General features: G+C 42.4%; 1 pseudogene; it reads right to left on the bottom strand.

Annotated features, from left to right (window-relative positions):
• Positions 1–16,647: 16,647 nt before the first annotated feature.
• On the bottom strand, positions 16,648–24,608 carry LOC102970417 (annotated as a pseudogene).
• Between the last annotated feature and the right edge of the window lie 1,458 nt (positions 24,609–26,066).

Raw genomic sequence — 26,066 nt, 5'->3', positions numbered from 1 at the left:
TTTTAAGTTATCACAACTTGGGGGATAGGTGCTACTGACACAGAGTGTGGGTAGAGGCCAAGGATACTTGTAAACCTCCCGCAAAGCACCGGACAGCACAGAATTATCCAGACCAAAATAATGATAATGCTGGAATTGGGCAACCCTATTTTATGGGGCCAAAAATGTAGTCATTTGTTCCAGTACTTCGCACTCAGTTGCTAAACTAAAGACATGGAAAATGTTACTAAAAGATATAGGTCCTGTGTTACTTTTTTTTTTCTTGTATACATTTCCAGTGAGCGTAGACTCTCCAAAGGGAAGAGGTATGGAAGGCCTGTCCCAACATAAAGCTCATGCTTTAGCCAGTGTTTCTCAAAGTGGGCAAGGCCCACCACCTTCAAAATCACCTGTGGCACCGGGGCACCTGCGTGGCTCAGTTGGTTGAGCATTGGACTCTTGATTTCAGCTCAGGTCATGATCTCACAGCTCCAGGCTCCGAGCTGTCAGCACAGAGCCCCACGTGGGGACTCAAACCCACGAATCACAAGATCATGACCTGAGCTGAAGCCAGATGCTTAACTGACTGAGCCACCCAGGCGCCCCTGGAAACATGCATTTTAAAAATCACAAACTCCCCTTTACACATTTGAGTTTGTCAATCTCTGCTCCATAGCAGTGGCACAATTATTTTTACAAAAATAAGTACCACAAATGTTCGAACAAAAATTCCTCTTTTCGTGGTACCCTCTTTCTTCCCAGGCAATGCCGTGAGGGATTCTTAAGTAGGGCATGTTGTCATTCACCGGATAGGTGGGAAAGGACAGAAACCCAAGTTGCTGATTTGGGAAAGAGCAGTTGGATTCCAAGATGGAAGAGAAAATGCAGAGAAATATGCTAAGGAAAGAATCCAGGCAGAGTGGCGAAGGCTAGGGTAAGGGAAAGGAAGGGAAAGGAGGGTGACTCAGCAGATCTGTGGCGCCTTACTAATGTGCATTAGGCTTGAAAAGCTGATGGCTGAGAGAAGCAGAAACCGGAGCAGGGGTGCTAAAAGGCCAGCAGCCTTCGCAATCACCTTGAGGGGGGCTACTTAAGGCCCCGGGGTCCCAGTCCCAGTGCAGGCGTGTGCAGGTTCCCATGGCCAATAATCTACATTTCTGACAATTCCTCTGGTAATGTGGGTGTTGCTGGGCTGGGAACCACATTTTGAGAAGCACAGGATTAGAGGAATTTAAAAACAAAAATTTTTTTTTTCTTAAATCATTGGAGCAAGGAAAAAAACCAAGGGGAAGACAAAATTTTTAAAAGCCGTCGAAGGTGATGGTACATACTCTAATACCATGTTTTACGTACCTACTTTTTGTTTGGTATTTTCCTCTCCAAAAGACCAGAAGAGAAGAAGTAGAAGGGGACTTTGATCAGGCTAGTCATATTCAATTAAGACGTTGCTTCCAAAGGACAATGAGGGAAGGAAACAGCAAACTTTCCCCGGGTTCTTCTGGTCTGAACCAAATGCCTGTGCCAGCCCTTTCCTACTGCACATGATAATCCTTGGCATTCTTTGGAGTTAGAGCCGGTGACAATCCTCACGAATGCTATGCTGACATCCACCTGAAGAAGGCAGGGGCCAGTTCATTAGGATGATGCTGCCCGGTTCAATGAGAAAAAGAGGTAATAATACAGGAGAAGTACATTAATGCAACCTTTTTACAGGGAAAAAAAATACAAATCATAATTAAATATACAGTTGACCCTTGAGCAGTCTGGGAGTTAGGGGTATGGACACTCTCCCCTGCAGAGTAGAAAATCCGTGTATAACTTTTGACTCTCCCAGGCTTAGTGACTAATGACCTACTGTTGACAGGAAGCCTTACCAATAGCAGAAACACTTGGTTAGCACATATGTTGAATGGTATTTGTATTATATTCTGTATTCTTACAATAAAGCAAGTTAGAAAAAAGAAAATGTTAAGGAAATCATAAGGAAGAGAAAATACACTCACATTACTGTACTATATTCATTGAAAAATCTACTTATAAGTGGACCTTCCCCCCCCCCGCCCAGTTTAAACCCATGTTGTTCAAGGGTCACCTGTATTTTTGAAACCTTTGTATTTTTGAAATTGCACAAGCAGTACAAGCTTATAGCAAACAGTTCAGATGAGAAGTAAATTGTAAATTTTACTTCTTAAAGTAAAAAAAATAAATTTAACAGCTCAAAATATTGTATAACAGCTTTATTGAGATATAATCTATATACCATAAAATTCATCCTTTTAAAGTATGCAATTCAGTGTTTTTTAAAATATGTTGACAGTCATGCAGCCATCACCATTATCTAATCTTAGTACTTTATCACCCCTAGAAGTAATGTGTATCCATTATCGGTCCCTCCCTGGGACAAATCAATCTCCATTATTCCTTCCCCTGGCCTCTGGCTACCACTAACCTAATTTCTGTCTGTATGAATTTGACTATTCTGGACATTTTATGTAGATGGCTCTATACGTGGCCTTTGTGTCTGGCTTATTTCACTTAGCACAATCTTTTCAAGATTCATTCATGTTGTAACACGTATTTCATTCCTTTTCATGGCCAAATAGTATTCCACTGTTATGAATTCTATTCATCAGCTGATGGACATTTGGGCTGTTTCCACTTTTTGGTTATTCTGAATAATGCTGCTATAAACATGAATGTACAAGCTTCTGTGTGAACATGTGTTTTCAATTCTATAGATATGGCTGGAGTAGAATGTCTGGATCCTGTGGTAACTCTAGGCTTGTGTTTTTGAGCAACGGCCAAACCATTTTACATAGCAGCCACACCATTTGTTTTACACTCCTACCAGCTGTCTGTGAGGCCTCTAATTTCCCCACATCCTCGCCAACACTTACTATCCTTTCCTTTTTATTAAAGCTATCCTGGTGAACGTATCTCTGTGAGAAGTGGTGTTCATCAAACCCACAAGGTTTAAACAAGGATTGACTTCTTTAATCGAGGATTTAAACAAAGATCAGCATCTTTAAAAAAGGATTAGCTTCTTCTTTGCTGCGGGTGGCTTAGATGTGATTTTGCCAGAAAGGAGGGAAATACAATTATATTTCAAGGTGTCTTTAACTTTATGGTTAGAATTGTCAACAGCCCTGGTGTATACATTCCTGATCAATGCTATGAAGTACCTAGCTAGTGAGTCCTTGAGAAGGTACCAGAACAATAATACTGGCAGTGGATGGACACTCAAATCTAATGACTAGGACTTGACTTAAAGTTAGGCAAAAATAGACACTCACTTACCTCAAAAGCTTGATTTTGCCTTTAGGAAGACTTGTGAGCCCCTTCTCACTTCTCCAACAGTCTGTTCACTCAACAAACACTTCCTTAGCACCCAAGTGTGCTGGCATTGTACATGTTGGTGCCCAATGCTGCATGAGACATTGTCCCATGGCCTCAAGGAAATCAGTGTTGACGAGGGTAGACAGATATATAAAGAAATAAAATTCAGTATAGTATATACCTCAGTGAGGTAACACTCCAGTCACCAAAGTGGGTTGAAACTTAAAAACTGAAATCAGAGCACTTGGGTGGCTTAGTTGGTTGAATGTCATACTTTGGCTCAGGTCATGATCTCATGGCTCATTAGTTTGAGCCCCGAGTGTGGCTCTGTGCTGACAGCTTGGAGCCTGGAGCCTGCTTTGGATTCCGTGTCTCCCTCTCTCTCAGCCACTCCCCCACTCTCTCTCTCTCTCTCAAACACACCCACCCCCACACACACACACACACACTCTCTCTCTCTCTCTCTCTCTCAAAAATAAATAAACATTAAAAAAATTAAAAAAAAAAACTGAAATGGGCATGTAATGGCAACAACGTACAGCCACGTGAACCCTCCAACACTGTTGCTGGGGGTATAAATTGACCCAACCGCTTTAGAACAGTATTGGCAGTATCCTGAATACACACATATGCTATAACCCAGAAATTCTACTTTTAGATGTATACCTAATAGAAATGTATATGTAAGGTGAATGAAAGACATGGATAAGAATGTTCATAGCAACCTGTTCTTAGTAGCTAAAAATGGAAACAATTCAGATGTCTATCGGTGGTAGAAAAAGAAACGCAAATTGCACAAAAGAATACTACACAGCAGTGAACAAACCTGCTGCTACCAGAAACACCATGGATGAGTCTCATACACAGAATGTCAAAGCGAAGAAGCTGGACACGAGGCACGGAAATTTTCAAATGGGCAAACTAATTTATGGAAGAAGAAATCAGAACAGTGGTTACATTTGAGGTTAGATAATGACGGGGGGCGAAACGAGAGGGCTTTCGGGACCCTGGCAGTATTCCTTTCCTTTATCCGAGTGACGGTTAACACTGGTGTGTGCACTTTGTAAAAATCACAGAGCTGCCGCACACTTAAATGGTTTGCACATTTCTGGACACATGTTGTACTTCAACAAAAATGTCTCCTTAACATATTTCAGTTGCTTACGGACACAAAGGTGGGCCAAATCAGACACCTGTACAAAAAAAGAGAGGTGGCTCACAAGTCAGAGTGGTTAACTCTTCATAGGAGGGAACCAGGAAAAGTTCTCTGAAAATGTTGCCAGAGCTGGATCTTGGAAGATAAATTTTACAAGCAGACAAAAGCAAATAAAGGAAGGAGGCACTGCAGGCAGAGGGAGCGGTATGCGCAAAAGCACATGGAGGCATAGAATCGCCTGGTAAGTTTTAGGAATCATAAGCAGTTTTACATTGTTGGAGTATTGAGTGGGGAGGGGTGGCAGGGAGAGAGATGTGGATGATAAGACCGAACAGGTAAGCAACGACCGGGTCATGAAAATCCCTTTCATCCCAGCTAAACAGCTTGAGCTTGAGCTGTAGATCTTAGCCTTTCTGTGGAAATACATTCCCTTGAAACTCCAATGAAAACTGTGAGCTATTTCATTGGGAAAATGCACATGTACAGTTTTGCATATGATTCACAATTCTTCTGATGCCCATCCATTGACTCCTGCTGCTTGCATCTCAGATTAAGTATCCTATCCTTGCAAAAGATACATGGAGGATTAACTAAAGAGCTTTCAACAGAACAGAGGCAGGATCAGATTTATATTTTAGAAAGATCAATGAGTGCAATATGGAGGTTATATTGGAAGTCGAGCCAAGGTGACCTGTAGGAACTGATTAAAATGGTAAAAGAACAAATCAGAGCTTGAACTAAGTGTCAGCGCTGAATTCTAAGGACGTTCATAGGTAGAATCATCAAGGATTGGTGGCTGATTAGATGTGATTCAGGGAGAAGGTAGCTCCTGGGATTCTCCTGTGTTTCTACCTTGAATTAGTAGTCAGACCCCCTACTCAAGACAGGAATTAGAGAGTGTCAGGGACATTTGGGTTAAAAATGATCTTTCTCAGAAAGAGGTAGACTACACCCTAACTCATTAGGCTTCAGGTGCATTCTGATTAGTGTTGGGGCCCAGGCTGCTGGCCTCTGGTAATATCCTTTGCATTGGGGCCTTCAGGCCTGAGCACAAGCAAATCAATCTCCATGCATAAATTCACAAAGGCATTAAGGCTTTGCCTTGGGAAATGTAAGCAGATTCTGATACCCACCATCACTCCTTGTCCGTGTATATGAACTAAAAGAGCTGAATAAGGGAAGAGTTCTAACATTTGGGTCCCAGGCCTACCATGGCATTGAGCTATCATAGCTGGCTATGACATTTGTAAAGATTCTTTCCCCCTACCTCCAGAACTGAAACACTGGTGGGCTTAGACCTTAAAAACACTTTCTTTCACTGGGTAAGGATTACTGTGGGTTATTTGGTGGACGTTTGTACCTGGTCACTACAGATCATGCAGCAATGGATAAGGACTACCCAAGGACAGAGGACTAGTACAATCTGGCATTTTACTGAGAGTCAAGCAGATTTTCCAGCTCTGTTTATTAAGACCATCTGAACCTTTGGAATCTGAAGTTATCACACCTGGCAGACAAGCTGAAGGCTCTAACTCATCTGATTTGAACATTAAGAGGAATGTGACCTCATTTTGAACTCCAGGGGAGTGAAACAGGATATATTGGTTTAATCAGATTTGCATTTTGTAAAAGATCACTCTGGCTGCTTTAGAGAAAATAGAATGGAGGGAGGCAAATATGGACACAGGAATACAAGAGGCCCACTGTAATCAGTGAGGTAGGAGGTGATGGTGGCTTGAACCAGAGACGGCAGGGGATATGGGGAGCAAATGGAATGGATTTAATATATATCCCATGTAGGTTAAAAGAGAGTAAATAGGACATGGTAACTGATGGCAAATGAGGGGTAGTGAAGGGTTAGTGAGGGAGAGAGAGGAGTTACCGATGACTCCCAGCTTTCTGATTTGTGCATCTGGGTAGATGGTGGTAGAACCATCTCTGCAGAAGGAACAGATGGGAAGCTAAGAGCTAGAAAGTCAATTTCATGCATGTTACATTTGTAGATTTGATGGGACAGCCAAATGATTTGCTAAGCAGATATTTGAGTCAGGTCTGGAGTTCAGAAAAGAGGTCTTGGTTAAACATTTAATGTGGGATTCATTTGCATACAGATAGTGATTAAAGACATGAGGTGAGAATAAGTGAGATCTATTGAGATAGTAAAGCAAAGAGAAGAGGGTCCAGAACAATATCAACACGTAAAGGTTATGTCAATGGGGAAAGGCAGTATAGGAAACTGAAAAGTGCAAGAAGAAAATCAAGAGTGTGTCATCAGAGAAATCAAAGAGACTGTTTCAAAGAGTCCACTGTGTTAAATGATTCTGAACAGTCAAGAAGGAGCCTGGAAGTTTTGTGATTTTAGCTGAGACGGGTTATACTAAAGTATATAGTATACAAACCAATCAGAATGGCTGATATGGGAGTTGGGTGAGGAGGGCACTTGCTGTGCCTGGCATTAACCCCTCAGCTACTAGGTGAGGGGGATCTAAGCAGGAGGGTCTGAGACAGGGAGAGAGAGGATGTATTGGGGTGGGGTTTGGGTGGCAGCTCTTTATAAAACTGGTTCAAAAGTATTCCAATAATTTAACATGAAGCTCAGGGGTACATGTGTGACATGGCTGAATGTTTTCTATGGTCTTAACAGCAAGAGATGATCTGGAACCTGGTGAAAGATCTTTCAGTGTAATGGTGGGAGCCAAAGCCAGGTTCAAGTAAGTTGGGGAGGAGAGAGGGATTGGAGGGTAGAGAGAATGAATGTAGAAGCTTTTCAAAGAGTTTGTTCAGCTTTGGATCAGAGTGATGGCTGGAGGTCGAGGTGGGGAAAATTATTTTTAGCATGCTGGTAGAGATTTGAGCACGCGTGAACAATAAACGCAAATAAGATGGAGAGACCACAATTAGAAGGAGGGATAAGTCCTTAGTATGAAGAGACTGGAAAGAAAATAATTTTATAGATATGGGAAATGGAAGAATTCTTACACAATGGATTCCCTTTTTTTATTCTCCCTGCAAAGTAGGAAGTGAGGGTTATTTTCTGAGAACGAGGGGATATGTAAGGGACCAGAAGTTTAATAAATGTAGGTAGATGAGTGGGTTGGGGCCCGGAAATTTGCATTAGAAGTTTCCAGGTGATGTGGATGATGCTGGCTCAGGGACCACACTTTCAGAGAGAAGTACAGAGAAAGTGTATGGCTGCACCTTCATCTCCCAGTTGGACCACAGCAGGATTCCCTCACTGTGTCCCAACTCTGTCCATGCCTTCCCCACAGTATAATCTCTATACGGTATTCAGAGTGATGTTTTCCAAGGAAAGTCAGACCATTTCATTCAAAGGCTTAAAACTCTTCAGTGGCTTCTTTGGAACAAACAAACTCTCAGGTCCTCATTTGGATCTATAAGACCTTCATGAAACATCCTGTGGGTATATTTCCCACCTCATCTTGTACTACTCTCTGAATTTCAATTCTGCCATTACCGTGCTCTTCCTCTGACAGGCAAAGCACATGCCCACCTGAGGATCTGTGCACCTGCTTTTCTCTGGAGTCTCCTCCCATGCCTTGGTTCTCTCACCTCATTCAGGTCTCTGCTCAAAACTCACCTCCTCACGATGCCTTCTCAGACCATGGCATCTAAAATAGTGCTGCCCTCTTCCCCACCCCATTGCTCCCATCATTTCCTATCCCCTTTATTGGCACTTACTCTTCCTGGAAGCACTTACCATGATCCTGACATATATTAAATATCTATGTTCCTCGAAAACAGACACAAAGATCAATGGAATGGGACAGAGAACCCAGAAATGGACACACAACTATATGGTCAACTCATCTTCAACAAAGCAGGAAAGAACATCCAGTGGAAAAAAGTCTCTTCAACAAATGATGTTGGGAAAACTGGACAGCAACATGCACAAGACTGAAACTAGACCACTTTCTTACACAATACACAAAATTAAATTCAAAATAGATGAAAGACCTAAATATGAGACAGGAAACCGTCAAAATCCTAGAGGAGAACACAGGCAGCAATCTCTTTGATCTTGGCCACAACAACTTCCTACTAGACATGTCTCCAGAGACAAGGGAAACAAAAGCAAAAATGAACTATTGGGACCTCATCAAGATAAAAAGCTTCTGCACAGGGAAGGAAACAAGCAACAAAACTAAAAGGCAACTGACAGAATGGGAGAGGATATTTGCAAATATATAGGATAAAGGGTTAGTATCCAAGATATATAAAGAACTTATCAAACAACACCCCCAAAAATAAATAATCCAGTTAATAAATGGGCAGAAGACATGAACAGGCATTTCTCCAAAGAAGACATGTAAATGTTAAAAAATACATGGAAAATGCTCGATATTGCTCATCATCAGGAAAATACAGATCAAAACCACAATGAGATATCACTTCACACCTGTCAGAATGGCTAAAATTAACTCAAGAAACAACAGATGTTGGAGAGGATGTGGAGAAAGGGGAACCGTCTATACTGTTGGTGGGAATGCAAACTGGTACAGCCACTCTGAAGAACAGTATGGCGTTTCCTCCAAAAGTTAAAAATAGAACTACCCTGGGGTGCCTGGGTGGCTCAGTCGATTAAGCGTCCAGCTTCAGCTCAGGTCACGATCTCATGGCTCATGGGTTTGAGCCCTGCATCAGACTCTGTGCTGACATCTCAGAGCCTGGAGCCTGCTTCGAATTCTGCGTCTCCCTTTCTCTGCCCCTCCTCCACTCACGTTCTATCTCTCTCTCTCTCTCTCTCTCAAAAATGAATAAATGTTAAAAAATATTTTTTAAAAAATAGAACTACCCTATGACCCAGCAGTTGCAATACTAGGTATTTATCCAAAGGATACAAAAATACTGATTATAAGGGGCATATTATATGTGTAGCCCAATGTTTATAGCAGCGCTATCAACAATAGCCAAAGTATGGAAAGAGCCCAAATGTCCATCGACTGATGAATGGATAAAGAAGATGTGGTTTATATACACCATGAAATATTACTCAACCATCAAAAAGAGTGAAATCTTTCCATTTACAGTAATGTGGATAGAGCAAGAGTGTATTATGCTAGGTGAAATAAGTTAAAGAAAGACAAATACTATATGATTTCACTCACGTGGAATTTAAGAAACAAAACAGATGAACATAGGGAAAGGGAAGGAAAAATAAAATAAGATAAAAAAAAAGAGAGGGAGGCAAGCCATAAGAGACTCTTAACTATAGAAAACAAACCGAGGGTTGCAAGAGAGGGAGTAGGGGCGGGGATGGGCTAGATATATGATGAACATTAAGGAGGGCACTTGTGATGAGCACTGGGCTATATGTAAGTGATAAGTCACTAAATTCTACTCCTGAAACCAATACCACACTATATGTTAGCTAACTTGAATTTTAATAAAATCTTGGAAGAAAAAAAAGGAAAATAAATAAATGAATATCTGTGTGTCTGATTTTTTCATCCCCATCTATCCTCCAATAGGGAATAAACTCCACTAGGCCAAGGCCATGATCTGACTTGTTCACTTTGCAGTGTTAGTGCCTATAAAAAGTACTGGACATGAAGTTGATGCTTATTCAATATCTGATTTATTGATGGTTGATGTCAACCATGATTGGATTTTGCCAGAGTAGAGACAGAGGTCAGAAAGACAAAGTAAATGAAAATATATACAAAAGACTGAAATGATAGGCCATCCAATCAAAGCTGGGAAAGGAACAAAGGAGGTGACCATATGAGGGGAGTTAAAATGGGAAGGGTTGGAATTAGATATCCCAAAGAGGTTCGAAAATGATCCTAATGGGAATAGCGGTCAAACAAACTATACTGCAAGAATTTGTGGTCAGGAATGGGACGCCTGTATTTGTGATTTTTAGAGGGAAGGTAGTTTCAAGGGGAACAGATTCTGTGTGTACTCTGGGAGTCAGTGTTAGAGGACAAAGGAGAAAGTCATTGGAGATAAAGTAGTCAAGAAATGGAGAGGCTCAGGTGTTCACCAGCACAATGGACTTCAAAGTGACCCAGGATGAGCCTGGTACAGAAGACTTGAATGATGAGAAGAGGGAAGGGTGATATAACTACAGGGCATGAGCTTCAATGGAGTAGGTGTTTTTATAAAAGGGTGGGAAAGAAGTAATTGTGTAGAAATACTGATGAAGAGGAAGGGGGACAAGGACCTGCCCTGCTGTAAATAGATACGAGCACCTATCCACCACCACAGAGGGCCTCTCTAGAAGACACACTGGGCTTCAATTAATGCGAGGAGGTATGGAGAAAATGCCTGGAAGATGTGGAGAATGAAGGGCAATTTGCTGATCACAGAGCAGTTGCTCCAGAAGGTACATTGGAGGGCAGTGGGGGGGAAGGGGTACCGATTCAGGAACAAGGAAATACGGAGCATAATGGGGATGATGTTCTAATGCAGTCATGCTCAGACTTTAATGTGCATGAGAATCACAGGGGAGGGCTTGTTGTAACACAGACTGCTAGGACCCACTCCCAGAGTGTATGACTGAGTGGATCTGGGTGGGGCCTGAGAATTTGTATTACAAGTTGTGTTACAAGTGATGTGGATGCTCTGATCCAAGGTCCACACTTTCAGAGACCACAGATGTGATGGAAAACCAGTGACTAATGTGGCAAGGACAACCGGGATGGGAGTGCCGAGTGGATTAGTCCACCATCCACCATCTCCTGGAGGATGTCCGATTCTGGGTTAATGGACAGAGGGGTTGGCTCCCTTCACTCTAGGTGGCATCAGCTTGACACCAGTGGCCTCAGTAGATTCAGCTTGGGTGGGTGGGTGGGGGGTTGAGGGTCTTGTCTTAATTCAAGTAATGTCAGCTTAGTCCCAGAGAATATACCACGGAGTCCAGAAATCTATATTATGGAGTATCCCTTTCAGGAGCCTAGCACAAAGCAATGCTACCTTGTGAACTGAAGGATTTTTATACTAAGTTCAGGAAAATTGGAGGCTGGCCTAAAACTGCAGCACTGTGGAATTGTTGGGGCTTAGATTGTGAAGTCTTGGCCGAGATATAATCAGCTGTCTGGCTCCACTAAGGAGTGGTGATAGTGCTTGAAACGTCCAAGGACTGCCAGGCATAGACAACTGGATCAGAACAACAGTGACATAGAGCTGCCAACAGCTGTTAGATCTCAGGCTTCACAAGCTGGTTTACATAAATGAAGTCACAATATCCCAATACCAATATCCCTAATGTACCAATATTCCTAATCTTTAAAAAAAATTTTTTTTAATGTTTTACTTATTTTTGAGAGAGAGAGAGAGAGAGAGACAGGGTGAGCAGGGGGAGGGCAGAGAAAGAGGGAGACACAGAACCTGAAGCAGGCTCCAGGCTCTGAGCTGTCTCAACACAGAGCCTGACTCGGGGCTCAAACTCACAAATGGCAAGATCATGACCTGAGCCAAAGTCGGATGCTCAACTGACCAAGCCACTCAGGCGCCCCGCAATCCCCCTGATTTTGATGCTCCAAGACCTTACCTGATTGACTAGCAGGGATTCAAATTGTTTCCAAGGTTTTCCTGAAAATATTTGGGGAAGTTAGAGAACTGAAATTTGGAGTAAACTTATTGATACTTCACTTGAATTCTGGGAATATTTTTGAATCTTAACTCCAGAATCTCAAAGCTCCAAGCCCTAACGTAGTTGATTTGAAGATGTTACGGTATCTCTCAGACTCCTCTCCCTCCTAACATTTATCAAGTTCCCAGGGAAAATTACACATGTCCGTGAATCACTCCTGGCCATCATTTGCTTCTAGCCTGTTAATAGAGGGAGAAGTCACATGTGTCCTTTCAGGCAGAAACACTAGCATATGAGTCAGGATAAAGCTGGAAGTTCCGTCTGAACAGAATGGAGGAAGTACAGTAGAGAAAGGAGTGGCACTTTGAGTCAGAGCCCAATCAATTCTCTGGGGATTGCAGGTGGAATTCTCGTTCCGGCACCATGTCCTAAAGGGGTTATGAAGAATTCTATAGGGTCTTCAGAAGGGGCTAATGACCCAAAGTTGCCCTAACTTAACATATTAGTCCCCACAAAAAGAGCAAAATTAATCCGACTTCTGTTACTTCTCAAGATGAGACTGGATTTATATTGGGCCCTTCCCTTCAATTGGCCGTAGGAGCAAAGTAGAGCCACCCATAAATACCTGTGTGCAGTCTGGCTCAGGTGAGGGCAGGGCGAGCCCTTACAGAGCCACGGACCTATCAGAACATGAAATATCTGTCTGGTAAGTCCTTAGAAGGTCTAAAAGTGTTGTGCCATGTACCCTCTGGGCATGCTAAAGTTAATTGGAAATTAGGGCAAGTAAGCACAGCTTGGCAACAAAATTTGAACATGCTCCCAGAGGTTCTCCACTGTGGGGTTTAGGGATTGGAAATCCATTCATTCGAATAAATATTTATGACTGCACATCAGAATCACCAGGGGCACTCCCCCCCACCAAATATACACGTTCTTATAAATTTGCTTTGCACAGTCCTTCAGAGGCTATTTCTTTCTTTCTACACACTATGCCTGAAATTTAGGTAACATAAAAAAAGATGAATGATAGTACCTGTGTAGGACTACATATCAAACTGGATTGTTTTTCCTAAGTCCCAGGTACCTGCTCTCATCAAACATCTTCAGTAACTTTTCTGCAGAAACCGTTAATGAAGCAATTCCTAATTTTATTTATTTCACTTTTAAGTTTATTTATTTTGGGAGAGAGAGAGAGAGCAAGAGCGTGCACAAGTGAGCGGGGGAGGGGCAGAGAGAGGGAGAGAGAGAAAGAGAGAGAGAGAGAGAGAGAGCGCCCCAAGCAGGCTCTGCACTGCCAGCACAGAGCCCGATGGAGAGCTCAAACCCACAGACCACGAGATCATGATCTGAGCTGAATCCAAAAGTAGGATGCCCAACTGACTGAGCCACCCAGGTGCCCCACAATTCCTAATTTTAGAGAAAAATTTAAAGAAATAAACCCTAAGTAAAACTGAATGCTTTCTTAGACTTAAAAATCTAGTATGAAGCGTTACTAATCTAATTCTGATTGAAAGGCCTCAATAGAAACAATTCTGGCTACCTTTCACTATATGCCAAGCACTTCATCTGTATCCTTATTTAACCTGCACAATTAATACAGTGAGGCAGGTGTTATTTTACCAATACAAGAGAATGGAGACTCAGAGAATTTAAGTGACTTAGCTAATATCTAGAGCTACAATTTAGTAACTGAGGCTTAGTCTGCGGTTGGGCCTAAAATTTAGAGGGTAAAAAAGCAGTTCTTTAAAAAGACCATACATTTTAAAGTACCTTCCTCGTTTAGGAAACATTCTCTGCCCTTAGTTCCCTACCTCTGGCTTTGGTGGCAAGCTCCCCTGTTTGCTGGGACATTGCCCTTTGGCAACCTACCAAGATGTGTCTATGTGAGAACCTTCATTCCCGTTCCACTTCCGTTTTAAGGATGAATGTCATGCCCTTTGCCATGGTGCTAAATTTGAACCCAACTTAATGCTCGTCTTTAATGACCAGGCAAAATGTTTTTTTTCCTTCTCCTTTCCTCTTTTCCCCTCCCCTCTTCCTTTTTAAAATTAAGCTTCTGCTCTTTTTCTAGAAAATAAATCTCATCTGACACTAAAACTTTACTTAGAGCCAAAAGCCTTCTGGGACTTGGGGTATTAGCACAGCTTGGCTTCTGAAGCTGAAAGTCAGACTGACCTGCTTGAGCCTGAAGTCTTCTGCATGTGCTCCTGGATGCCGCCTGCTTGCTTGGCTGAAACCCATGCTGTGTGCAGAGAAGTTTCTGCTCAATGTTGTCACCCGGAGACTGGGTCTCACTGCCTGCTGAGACCCTGGCAGGCCAGGATAGAGCCTGATGGTCTTTATGCCAAGGTATTCTACATCAAGATCACCTTGAATCCCCTGTGCCACAGCAAATCCGCATCACCAACTCCATCATTCTCTTGGAGTTTGCCTTTAAGGAAGTTGAGCCAGGGCCTTCTCATAGACTCAGGACCTTCATTTTCTTTTGCATGATGCAGAAGTGAGCCCACTGCTTCCCGCCCTTTCTATCCTCATGGGCAGTTGTATCACAATGATTTTTTTGTATTTCCTATCACAGGGATCAAAGGGTCACCCAAGACCACTCTGGCAGATTTTAGTAATTTCCAGTTCAGAGTAAAAGGATTGAGGACTTGTTTTTTTTCCAGAAGATTACAACTCCAGGAAGGTATGTTGAGATGAGGCAAGCCCAACAGTGCTGGTGAATATTCAACAACTGGCTTTCTGGGAAAAAAGTGTGTGTGTGCATGCACGTGTGTATGTGTGTGACATGTATGTGTTTGTGTGTATTTTATAATTTATCACTATAAAAGATGAATAGACACAACATACAATAAAATATATTTTTTTTTATCTTAAGTTCTATATAGCAATTGATTGTTACAAATGCTTTTGTTGGGACACCTGGTCAGTTCAGCCTCCGACTCTTGATTTGACTTCAGGTCATGATCTCATGGTTCATGGGTCTGAGCCTCATGTGAGGTCTGGGCTGACAGCACGGGGCCTGCTTGGGAGTCTCTCTCTCCCTCTTTCCCCTGCTCTCTCTGCCCCTCCCCCATTCACACCCCTCCTCAAAATAAATAAATAAACTTTTAAAAAAAGAATTAAAAAATGCTTTTGTTGTTGAGCATCACTTCCACTGCATTCTATTGGTTAAAGCAAGCAGAAGGGTCAGCCCAGATTCACCGTGAGAGGGGACTACAGAGGGCGTGGCTACTAGAAAAAGTGGTTCATCGGAGCCACCTTGGGAGACCAGTTACCATGCCTTCTAGAACTAACATGCCGTGACTTATTTCCATCCCAGCCTCTCCACTCATCAGCGCTTCCATATGTTGGCAGACGGGGAATCTCACATTCATTATTTAATGTATGATTTTCACATATCTCACTTAGTGGTTGCATTAGAGTGAAATATACGTGTTCATTCATGTATGTTTACTTGTACTGAGAGGTGAGTTGAAAAGATACTCTTAAAATTTAACTTCATTTATTTGTCATTTTGTGTTTATGTTGATCTATTTTATTATCTTGTGGGGTACCAGAAGAAGAACTCAAAAAATATATATAGGAACTAAGAAAAATCTTAGACTAAAATATATAAGCGTATGTGCACAGTGGTGTTTATAGGTGTGTATGTGTGTGTGTGTTTGTGTGTGTGTGCGTGTGTGCATGTTGTGTGTAAAGTCATTCCATCCAAGGAAGCTGTCATTTGTTTTGGCTTCTGGAGTTCTCTTTGGAGCTGACTCCTCGGTTTTGGGAAACTCAGCACAATGGGCTCCTTATTTATTATTATATGAGGCAAACATTTACTCAGTGGTCTCCAAGAAAGCTATACAGTTCACTTTAAATCTGCACACTGATGCCACAGACTGAGACTTCATGTTCTGTCTGGTAATGCAAACTGAGCTTGTCTTTAGCCAGCCTGTGACTTTGAAGAAGAAGGAGAAATGGCTTTCTAAAATTTTAGTAATTTCAGGGGCACCTGGGTGGCTTAGTCGATTAAGCGTCTGGCTCTTGGTTTCCGCTCAGGTCATGATCTCATGGTTTGTGAGTTCAAGCCCCATACTGGGCTCTGCACTGACAGTGCAGAGCCTGCTTGAGATTCTCTCTCTCCCTCTCTCTCTGCCGCTCCCCTACTCATGTTCTCCCTCTCTCTCTCTCAAAAATAAATAAATGAACTTAAAAAAATAGACTATCATATTTGCCTCATCTGTGTGGTGGGGTCTGCCTTTACTTCATAAGAATTTAAGGATAATGACTATGTCCTTGCTTGGAGTAAATGCTTCCAGGTTGAGCAAGTGGTAGACTCTAGAACCTTCCTGACTAATCTCTCCCAAGTAATTGCTGAGGGAAATGGTGAGGGTGAATCAGTGCTTCCCAAAAGGGCCCTGGCAGTCTGAGTTTCCAGGGTTTGACATGCAGCATGGGCCACAGGAATCATGGAGAATGGGCATCTATGAGAGAGAACTTCAGGAGAAGGAGGGATTTCCATAAGACCAAGTCCTTTTGTTGTTGTTGTTGATGGTGATGATGATGATGATGATGATGATGTTGATATTGTTGTCCAAGGTTTATTGAAGATGTTACAGCCTGGCAGGAAGATTCAAACTTCTCCACATGGTGTTTTGAAATTCATCCTGATCGTAGGCTGAGTGATTTCCAGGTTGGATGGAGTACCAAAACCAAGGGTTTCAACATTTCCTTGGTGTCAGGATCTACCTCAAGATCTGCTGATCCAGAGCTGAGACCTCAGGTATATAATTAGCCCTCCTTTCTCTCTCCTCCTCCTGCGGCTTGATGGAGATACCTCTCCCCGGGCCTCTCTGCATCTGCTTCATCAGACATGTGACATAGCCCTGCTGCCTTGTTGCGGAGCTTCTGGCTGGGAATAATGGCGGTCTCCTCTCACAGGGCCATGTCGGTACGGAAGTCATCCAGGTGTGTGTAGTACGTCTCAGTGATGACCCGAGTCGCCTTCTTCACGGTTCTGGTGAGAACGTGGCCTGTGTTGGCAGTAGGGTAAAAGGACCAAGGCCTTAATATTTGACCTTTGTAAGATGTGTCTGTGTTATACTGCAAACTAGTGAAGTGAAATATTTCAGATCTATTTTAGACTTAATCTTTTCTGTCATTAAAATTTGTGCATTTTAATTAAGCCCAAGCAGAATTCCATTTGCAATGGCATATTGAATATCTTTGTAATTAACAATAGCAATCCAGGTAGATAGGTTTCCTTCGTGTTAAAAAGAAAAACAACACTTTTTTTTTAAATAATTGAAGATTTACAGGAAGTTGGAAAAATAGTAGAGGGGTCTTTTGTACCCTTCACTCAGTTTACCCCTTGACAGTATCTTACATAACAATATATGTATTTCATAAATTCTTTAGTATATGTTATAATCAGATAAAAATAATCTTTTTTAAAGTTCTTGAAGATGCTTTTTAACCTTTTGTTCTGAATTCGTTCCCTCTCCTGAGCTACACTCCATTGAATTCTAACTCCCTATGCATATCCCCAGGGTGATATTCAAAATATGAAAAGATATATAAAAACTGACTTTGCTTTGAGAGTGACTAATCAGAACACCAGCCTGGTTCCAACAACTAGAACAGAGTTCTGGATACTCCTGAATTAATCTTTTAGTTTCTAGATCATGGGAATGTCTGAGAGAAGGTATCAGGGGAGGTGGCTATTGATCAGTGACATAAAAATATTTCAGTATTTGGACCATCAGCTCAATATCAGCCCATGTTTCCCTGTAGTACACTTGTCACATTGCTTGGTATCCATAGGATTACTTTTACTTGTCCCCTGTCCCCCCCCCCATCCCAATATATTGTCAGATCTTTGAAAGCAAAGACTTTGTGCTTAATTCATAGAACTGTAGAGCCCAGCATTGTACCTAGCTCAATATCTGAAAAATGACCAATCCATAAACAAAACTTAGGTTCTGGTCCTAGGCCTGTCCTTAAGCTAGCTGTGTGACCTTAAGCAGGTAACACTCTGGTCTCAGAATCTTCTTCTGTAAAACAAAATTATTAAACCTTCTTGTTCCCTTTAAATCTTTACAGGGAGTTTGTAAGAATTTCAAGATATGCAAGAATAAGGAAAGACTGATGGTAAAATAAAAAATTCCATTTTGGCAATTATCTGAGTGCCTATTGTATGCAAAATACATAATTTTTAAAAGTCTGGAGGGAAAAGAAAAATGGGTAAACAGTATTCATCCTGAGGAAATCACTGCCTAGTGAAAACTATCTTCCATAATACCGTAATAACAGACAAAATGATTTGAGCACTAGAATAGGCACACAAATAAGGCATTTAGTTCAGAAATACAGAGAAAAGAGCAATACATTCTAACTGCCATATTGATATAGCTTCATGACATCTGTAACCAGTCTCTTACCCAAATTCCAAGATTTGATTAATGTTGATATATAATATTGGATGAATAAATAATATTTTAAAGCCCCTGTCAGGTCTAGCATGTAGTGAATTATTTTAAGTGTTAGTATGCTGTCATTCTTTTCAGCTGCTATTAGCAGTCTGATAATATTTATATGTGTACCAGGCAGTCAAGTAACTGGCCACACTCAGATTTTTCAACTCCAAAGCTCCTGTTCTTAACTACCATTTAAAAATAAGGCACACAACACCACTTTTAATCACAAATGGAAACAACTTTCCCTGATACTAATAACAGAAAAGTCATGTTAGTAGACGGGGTGTGCTGGCACAAATCTCCCAGGACAGATTTTTAGCCACTAGAAAGGATTTTATCAGATATAACACTTTGACATCGTGAGTTTAGTTTGAAAATAACTTTCTCGGGGTATGTCGGAAGAATTTTTCCCTGTCCCTGGGTGCCAGCTGTAGATTTACTTCCTCTCAGCTCCAATTCAACCTTTTGGCCTGTTCTGTGAAAATGGGTCTGGGCCTTTAACATATGTCCTTCGCCAGCTGACCCTGGAGCTTTGTCAGTAGAGGGTGCTGGAGAGATATTACAGGAGGAGAGGGTTTTCTTTCTTGGTTCCTGCAGCAAACTTGAGTTCCTGTGTCTTCCTTCAACACTGGGCTCTGGCGGCACATGTCATTTCCCCAGTGGCCAGTTGCATGACAGTCTTCTCTGGTGTCCTGCCCCTGAAGTGCACCAGGGCCCAGCAGCCAGGCTCCCCTGGTCCCTCCTCAGGCAGTTGTATAAGGGTGTGAACTCCAGGGAGCAGATTTATGGTAAGTTTCACAGGTGCAGCACCACAGAGACTCCTTTGCCATCCAGTAAGCCATGGCCATGCCCTCTCCAGTATGAGCTCAACCTTAGCGGCCATGGGGGCTCTTCTTCTGTACCCTAACTCAACCTTAGGGGTAATCGCGATTGGATATAATATAGGTAATAGAACTACTATTAGAGATCTGCTATTTCTGTATTCTTTAGAGTTCTCTTTACTTCTTACTAATCATTCATCACTCCAAAGTCATGTCATAGCTGATAATTCTTTATACTAAACTTTCCTTGTTGTAATGACTGTATGATTTCTGTCTCCTGATTATACCCTGACTGATATACCTTGGTACCTATCATAACTTATATCTTGCTATCTTACCTCTCAGCCGACTCAAAACAGAGAAACAAATCCACTCCGTGTTAACGCCCTTTTTGGCATTTGAATTATTCCGAGGCTTTACTTCTCCCATATCAGTCCCCCTCCCACCAAATCCTTCTTGAGACCCTATACTCTAGTCTCACAAATTATGATGCTGATCTATAGACAGACTGCATTCTTTTATACCCTTGCAAACCTAAGTTCTTCTGTATAGAATCTCTCCTTCCTGTAAGGTCCTTGAAGAATTCCTACTTATCCTTCAAGACTCAGCCCCAATATTGTCGTTTTGAAGCTTCTTTGTCAGAGTTATTCTCATATCTCCATTTTAGCACTTAACACATAGCATTTTATTTTCTCCAATATTTATTTTCCTCATTAGACTATAAACTTCTTGAAGACAGGGATTCCCTCCTGTTTATCTTTATTCTTCCAGCTCCTGGGACAGTGCCTAGCACATAGCAAGACATCAGAACATGTTTGTGAAATGAATCAGTTTGTTTACAAAAGACGCAAGAGATAACACAACTTCAAAACCATTATCATGACACGGAGATCTGGGCACCAGTCTCTGCCAATTCTCTGCTGTAGAATCTGCCCATTTTAGAATTGGGGGTATTCCCAGTCTACCCCCTTGGAGCTCGACACATGCTACATCTCAGATTCACCTTTGTCCTAAAGACAATTGTTTAAGTCACTATCTTGCTCAAACCTCACTTCTTTAGCAAGTTTTTCAGGACCCTTCAAGCTTCTTTTCAGTCTCCCGTCCCAGCTCCTGTCCCACCCCGCCCCACCCCCCATCTTCTTTCTGGACCACAACTCAGCACACACACAGACAGTGCCAAAGGGACAGAAGCAGGGGAGATTTCAGTTCTTTCCCCCCAAACAGAGCTTGTTGGCACATTCCTACTCAGAAAGAAATGATCCTGGTAATGACCATCTAATTAATGCGGAAGTACGTGTGCTGCGAAGCAATGTTTGTTTTTCTGCTCTCGTCTCCTGGCGAGGAGGAAATGTTGGCTACAGCTTATCTATGCCCAAGAGACCTTGAACCAGCCTCTTTGGCTTTTCCCACCAGTAACTAACATTATTAGCTGTAGCCTTTACCCTTCAATGTGGCCCTGAAAGAGTTCAAGCCCTGGCCTTGATGTTGCCACCTGTGTGGGCATGGGCAGGTGTCTTAACTCTTCTAACCCTCATTTTCTCCGTCTAGAAAATAGGTACGATAGTAAAAATAGTACCTACTGAAAGAAAATTAGATGGTACATATAAATTACTCAGCACAATACCCGTATGGAACAAGCACCTAGCTGAGAGTTTGCTGTCATTTTTCACCAAGTCCCACATGATCTGGAAATAAGAAAAGAATAAAAGCTGTTTCCATCAAGATGGGATGTCTACACATGCCTGCCAGGAAAAAAAAAAAAAAAAGGCCCTCTTAGAGGACTATGGCAAAGGTGGATTTTGAACAACTGGGTGACCTGTCCAGGGACCCTAGGGATACTCAGAATCCAAGTGGGTCAGGTGTGCTGTCCTTATTACTACTTTTCAGAGGAAGAGGGTCTCTTGTGATACTCCCACTGTAGGGAAAGCAAACAATTCCCCCCAGATGTCCCAATACTTCCTTGCATTCTAGTTGCCTTCAATGCACTAGGTGCCCATTGGAAAGACCATGGTGACTAAGAGGCCTAGGGTGGCTTAAGCAAGTCACAGCCCATCTAAAATGGAGCTGGGGTCAATCCCACCCAAACCACATGGCTGGTGATGGGGGTGGGGAGCTTCCCTCCTGGCTATTACTAGGAGGGGAAATGTCCACTGCAAACACTTTGTCCCGCCCTTCACCTCCCACCAGAATTTCCCATCCACCATCACCAATAAAATAGTTTCATAGACATTTCTAGCTCATCCATATTCCAGCAGGCTCTTCTCCCTTGCTGGTATTCCGGCCTCATTCTCCACTGCTTTTCTTATAATGACAGGACAATGAAACATGGAGAGTCACTGACCCTACGAGTTTAAGTTTTCAATGACTCCGGAATGACGGGGTCCCTCAGTGAATTTGAAATATAGCTGGAGTTGTTGAGTCACTATGTGCCCTGAAACTCAGCTTTGACAGTCTCACTGTAATAGAAAAGTCAACTTTAGAATCTAAAATCAGCTTCAGACTTTACACAAGCGAAGTCTAATGGATGTGGCCTTAATCCTGTTTCACACTAGCCTAACACCTGAAAACAAAAAGCAGTTTGAAGTTTTACTAAGAATGTGTATGCCATTATGTGAATTGAGCTGGTCTTCTGCTAATCTTTTCAAAGCCACTGATTTCTCCGGAACAAGGGACTTTTGTTTTTGGCTACCCTGATATACTTTTCTCATGCTCTCTCTTTGAGTTCCAGTGTTTGTTTCTTAAAAACTTTCCTGGGGCACTTGGGTGGCTCAGTTGGTTAAGTGTCCAACTTTGGCTCAGGTCATGATCTCACGGTTCTTGAGTTTGAGCCCTGCGTCGGGCTCTGTGCTGACAGCTCAGAGCCTGGAGCCTGTTTCAGATTCTGTGTCTCCCTCTCTCTCTGCTCCTCCCCCATTCATGCTCTGTCTCTCTCTCTCAAAAATAAATAAACATTAAAAAAAAAACTTTCCTCTTCAAGCGCCTGGGTGGTTTAGTCATTAAGCATCTGAATATAACTCAGGTCATGATCTCACAGTTTGTGAGTTCGAGACCCACTTCGAGTGAGCTTCTACCCCACTTCAGGTAAAAAACACGAGCCCTGGGTGAGCCCCACTTCTCTCTCTCTCTCTCTCTCTCTCTCTCCGTCCCTCGCTCACTTGCTCCCTCTCTCTCTCTCTTTCTCTCTCTCTCAAAAACAAAAACAAACACAAAAACTTTCCCCCCCAAAGAAGTGGAAAGGTATAACAATTAGGAATTTGCAAAGAAATAGAATTATACTTCCATATTAACTTCTAAAACTGCTTTTACAATGAAAACAAATGAACATAAGCAATACTGATGAGCATCAGTTTTAAGAATTTTCATTTGGTCTTTTTTTTTTTTAATTTTTTTTTTAACGTTTTTATTTATTTTTGAGACAGAGAGAGACAGAGCATGAACAGGGGAGGGTCAGAGAGAGGGAGACACAGAATCTGAAACAGGCTCCAGGCTCTGAGCTGTCAGCACAGAGCCCGACGCGGGGCTCGAACTCACAGACCGCGAGATCATGACCTGAGCCGAAGTCGGCCGCTCAACTGACTGAGCCACCCAGGCGCCCCAGGTCTTTTTTTTTTTTTTAATGTTTATTTATTTTTGAGAGAGAGAGAGAGAGAGAGAGAGCACGAACAGAGGAGGGGCAGAGAGAGAGACACACACAGAATCCGAAGCAGACTCCAGGCTCCGAGCTGTCAGCACAGAGCCTGACGCAGGGCTCAAACTCACCAACCATGAGATGGTGACCTGAGCTGAAGTCGGACGCTTAACCTACTGAGTCACCCAGGGGCCCCTCATTTGGTCTCTTAAAGGTGAGTGCTCATTTCTGCTGCGTTCTCTCAAAGCTGCACCCATGGCGGAAGCCCTGCTGTTGACACGTGATGGCTCTGAGACATAACTGCTCACTGGTGACAGCATGCTTCAATTGCAGGCAAAGCATCCAAAAGGAAGTAAACAGAATCTCAAATGCTGACTGAGCAAAACCTAAACAAATGATGCTATTATTTACTCCTGAAGTTTAGGTATCTTGAACCATAAATACTTTAGAAAAATACAGCATCTTATGATTTAACATTTTGTTACTTCATGGGATGACAATTTTGTAGTCCAATCCAGTCAGTGTGATTTCAGTGTTGTGACCATCAACCGGAGAGACCTTATCTAATCATACACTTTATGTATTTTATACATATTACATATTACACATTATATATCATACATATTATATATACATACATACTCTTTTGCCATTTTTTTCTCCAAGTCTATAATAGCTAAGAGTTAAAATTTTCGTTTTGGCATATATTTCCTACTGAAGTTGACAAATGAAGGAATGTATAAAGTTTCTTTTATTCTGTAAAATTTAATCTTTTTAAAAACACATCTATTGGGGCGCCTGGATGGCTCAATCGGTTGAGCGTCTGACTCTGGCTCAGGTCATGATCTCGCAGTCTGTGGGTTCGAGCCCCGCCTTGGGCTCTGTGCTGACAGCTGGGAGCCTGAAGCCTGCTTCAGATTCTGTGTCTCCCTCTCTCTCTCTGTCTGCCCCTTCCCTGCTTGTGTTCTATCTCTCTCTCTCTCTCTCAAAAATAAATAAACATTAACAAATTTTTAATAAAAACAAAAACACATTTATTGAAGTATAAATGGCACACGATAAACTGCACATATTTAGAGCATCCGAATTTTCTACGTTTTGGCGTATGTGTATACTCATGAGACCATCACCATTAATCAAGATAGTGAATGTATCCATCACTCCCCAAAGTTTCCTCAGGCCCCTTTTGTAATCCCCTCTGTGCACCCCCATCCGAAGCAACCACTGATCTGCCTTCTGTCATCACAAAGTTTAATCAAATGGGATCCTACAAAATGTACGCTTTCGTATCTGGTTCCCTTTGCTCAGCATAATTATTTTGAGATTCACCCATAAAGTAGTTTGCTGCGTTTCATTGCTGAGTAGTGAGGAATAGAGAGTTTTCTTCTCTGCTCTTGCAATTCATAAAATAGAAGTTTGTTAATTCTGCTAAGTCTTTCGTTGCCTATGTCTGAATGCATTAAATGCCTGTCTGAAATGCACTAAATACGAGGCCTTCTAACTCTGTTACAACGCCCGGGATACCAGGTTTACCTGTGACTTTAATTAAGTTGTGTTGTTATTGTAAATTGCACGCATTAGGAGAAAGTTTGACGTTGATTTGAATTGTAGAATCATCAAATTCCATGACAAGGGTGAGCTTTGGAGATTATGTCACCTACCTCTTCATTTTACGGATGAGGAACTGGATGCCCAGAGTGATATGTGGTCTGTCCGAGGTCACACAGAGCAGGCTTCTTTCAGCAGCGTGACGGCGGCTGGTGGAGGCTTGAGGCGGAGGGTGCGGTCCGTTCTTCCCTGTGCTGTCGGCTTCCTTTCATCATTCCCGGCTGCAGGCTGCTGACCCTCTGCCTCATCCTCTGTCTGGCCTCCAACCAGTGGTCCCCCCCACCCCACCCCCAAACTCCACCAACCTCTGGGATGGAGTGAGTGGCCTTGCTCCAGGATGGCAGACTGATTGCCGTCCCTCAGTGCTCGAGAGCCGCTCAGGAAACCTAAACTTCAAGACTGCCTCTGCCTGATCAAGCTGAGCTGCCAAATTTAATGGGTGTGTGTGATCTCCTTGTTGCTTTTGAGCAGCCACCAAGGTGTTTCCCTCCCAGAGCCCCAGGCAACAGGGCAAAAGACTCCGGCTGAAGCCTAGAGAGAGAAAACTAGGCTTGATTAGCCTCTTATTCTTTATCCTTCCTCCTATGATACTTCTGGGGCCAAGAAAGGGCAGGCTTTCCTCCTATATGGAACTCTACAAGCCTGGGCCGTGATGAATAAAGATGGAAATAAAGGAAGCCATGCAATGCTCCCTTAATAGTCTGACTTGCAAAGCTGGAGTGGTGCAGAAAAATCCTATATTCAAGTGCCAGAGCCAGACACCCGCTTTGCATTCCTCTGTAAGTTTTTTTTTTAATGTTTATTTATTTTGAGAGAAAGAGAGAGAGAGAGAGAGCAAGCACATGAGCAGTGGAGGGGCAGAGAGAGAGAATACCAAGTAGGCTCCACTCTTAGCACGGAACCTGTCACGGGGCTTGATCTCGTGATCGGAGCCAAAATCAAGAGTCAAACGCTTAACCAACTGAGCCACCCAGGCACTTCTCCTATGTAACAGGTTTTTTTTTTTTTTTTAATTATTTTTTTAATGTTTATTTATTTTTGGGAGAGAGAGAGAGGAGCAGAGAGAGAGGGAGACAGGATCCGAAGTGGGCTCTGTGCTGACATCAGACAGTCCAAAGCAGGGCTCGGACTCACAAACCACAAGATCACGACCTGAGCCCAAGTCAGATAGTACTGACTGAGCCACTCAGAAGCCCCTGTAACAATTTTAATCTCTCTAGCCAGAAGGATGCTTCAGGGAGACTAGGGGGGAAGATCACGTGTTCTGACGAGCTAAATATAAAAGCACATTGATGATTTTCAAACTGCCAGTATTAGCTCTATTCCACTTGCTACCAAAGTGTCCTAATTAATACCCACCTACTCAGACTTACAATAAAATTACAGCTGCCCACGAACCACAGACCCTCTCCTTCCCACAATACATCCTCTCTCTGCTGCAGTGCTGATAACTAACACAGCAAACATTCATGAAAATTTACTGAATGGTACACAGACTATCTCATTTAATTCTTATAAC

Source organism: Panthera tigris, chromosome D1, assembly GCF_018350195.1.
Source record: "Panthera tigris isolate Pti1 chromosome D1, P.tigris_Pti1_mat1.1, whole genome shotgun sequence".
NCBI lineage: Eukaryota > Metazoa > Chordata > Mammalia > Carnivora > Felidae > Panthera > Panthera tigris.
This window is presented reverse-complemented; position numbering and strand designations above follow the sequence as displayed.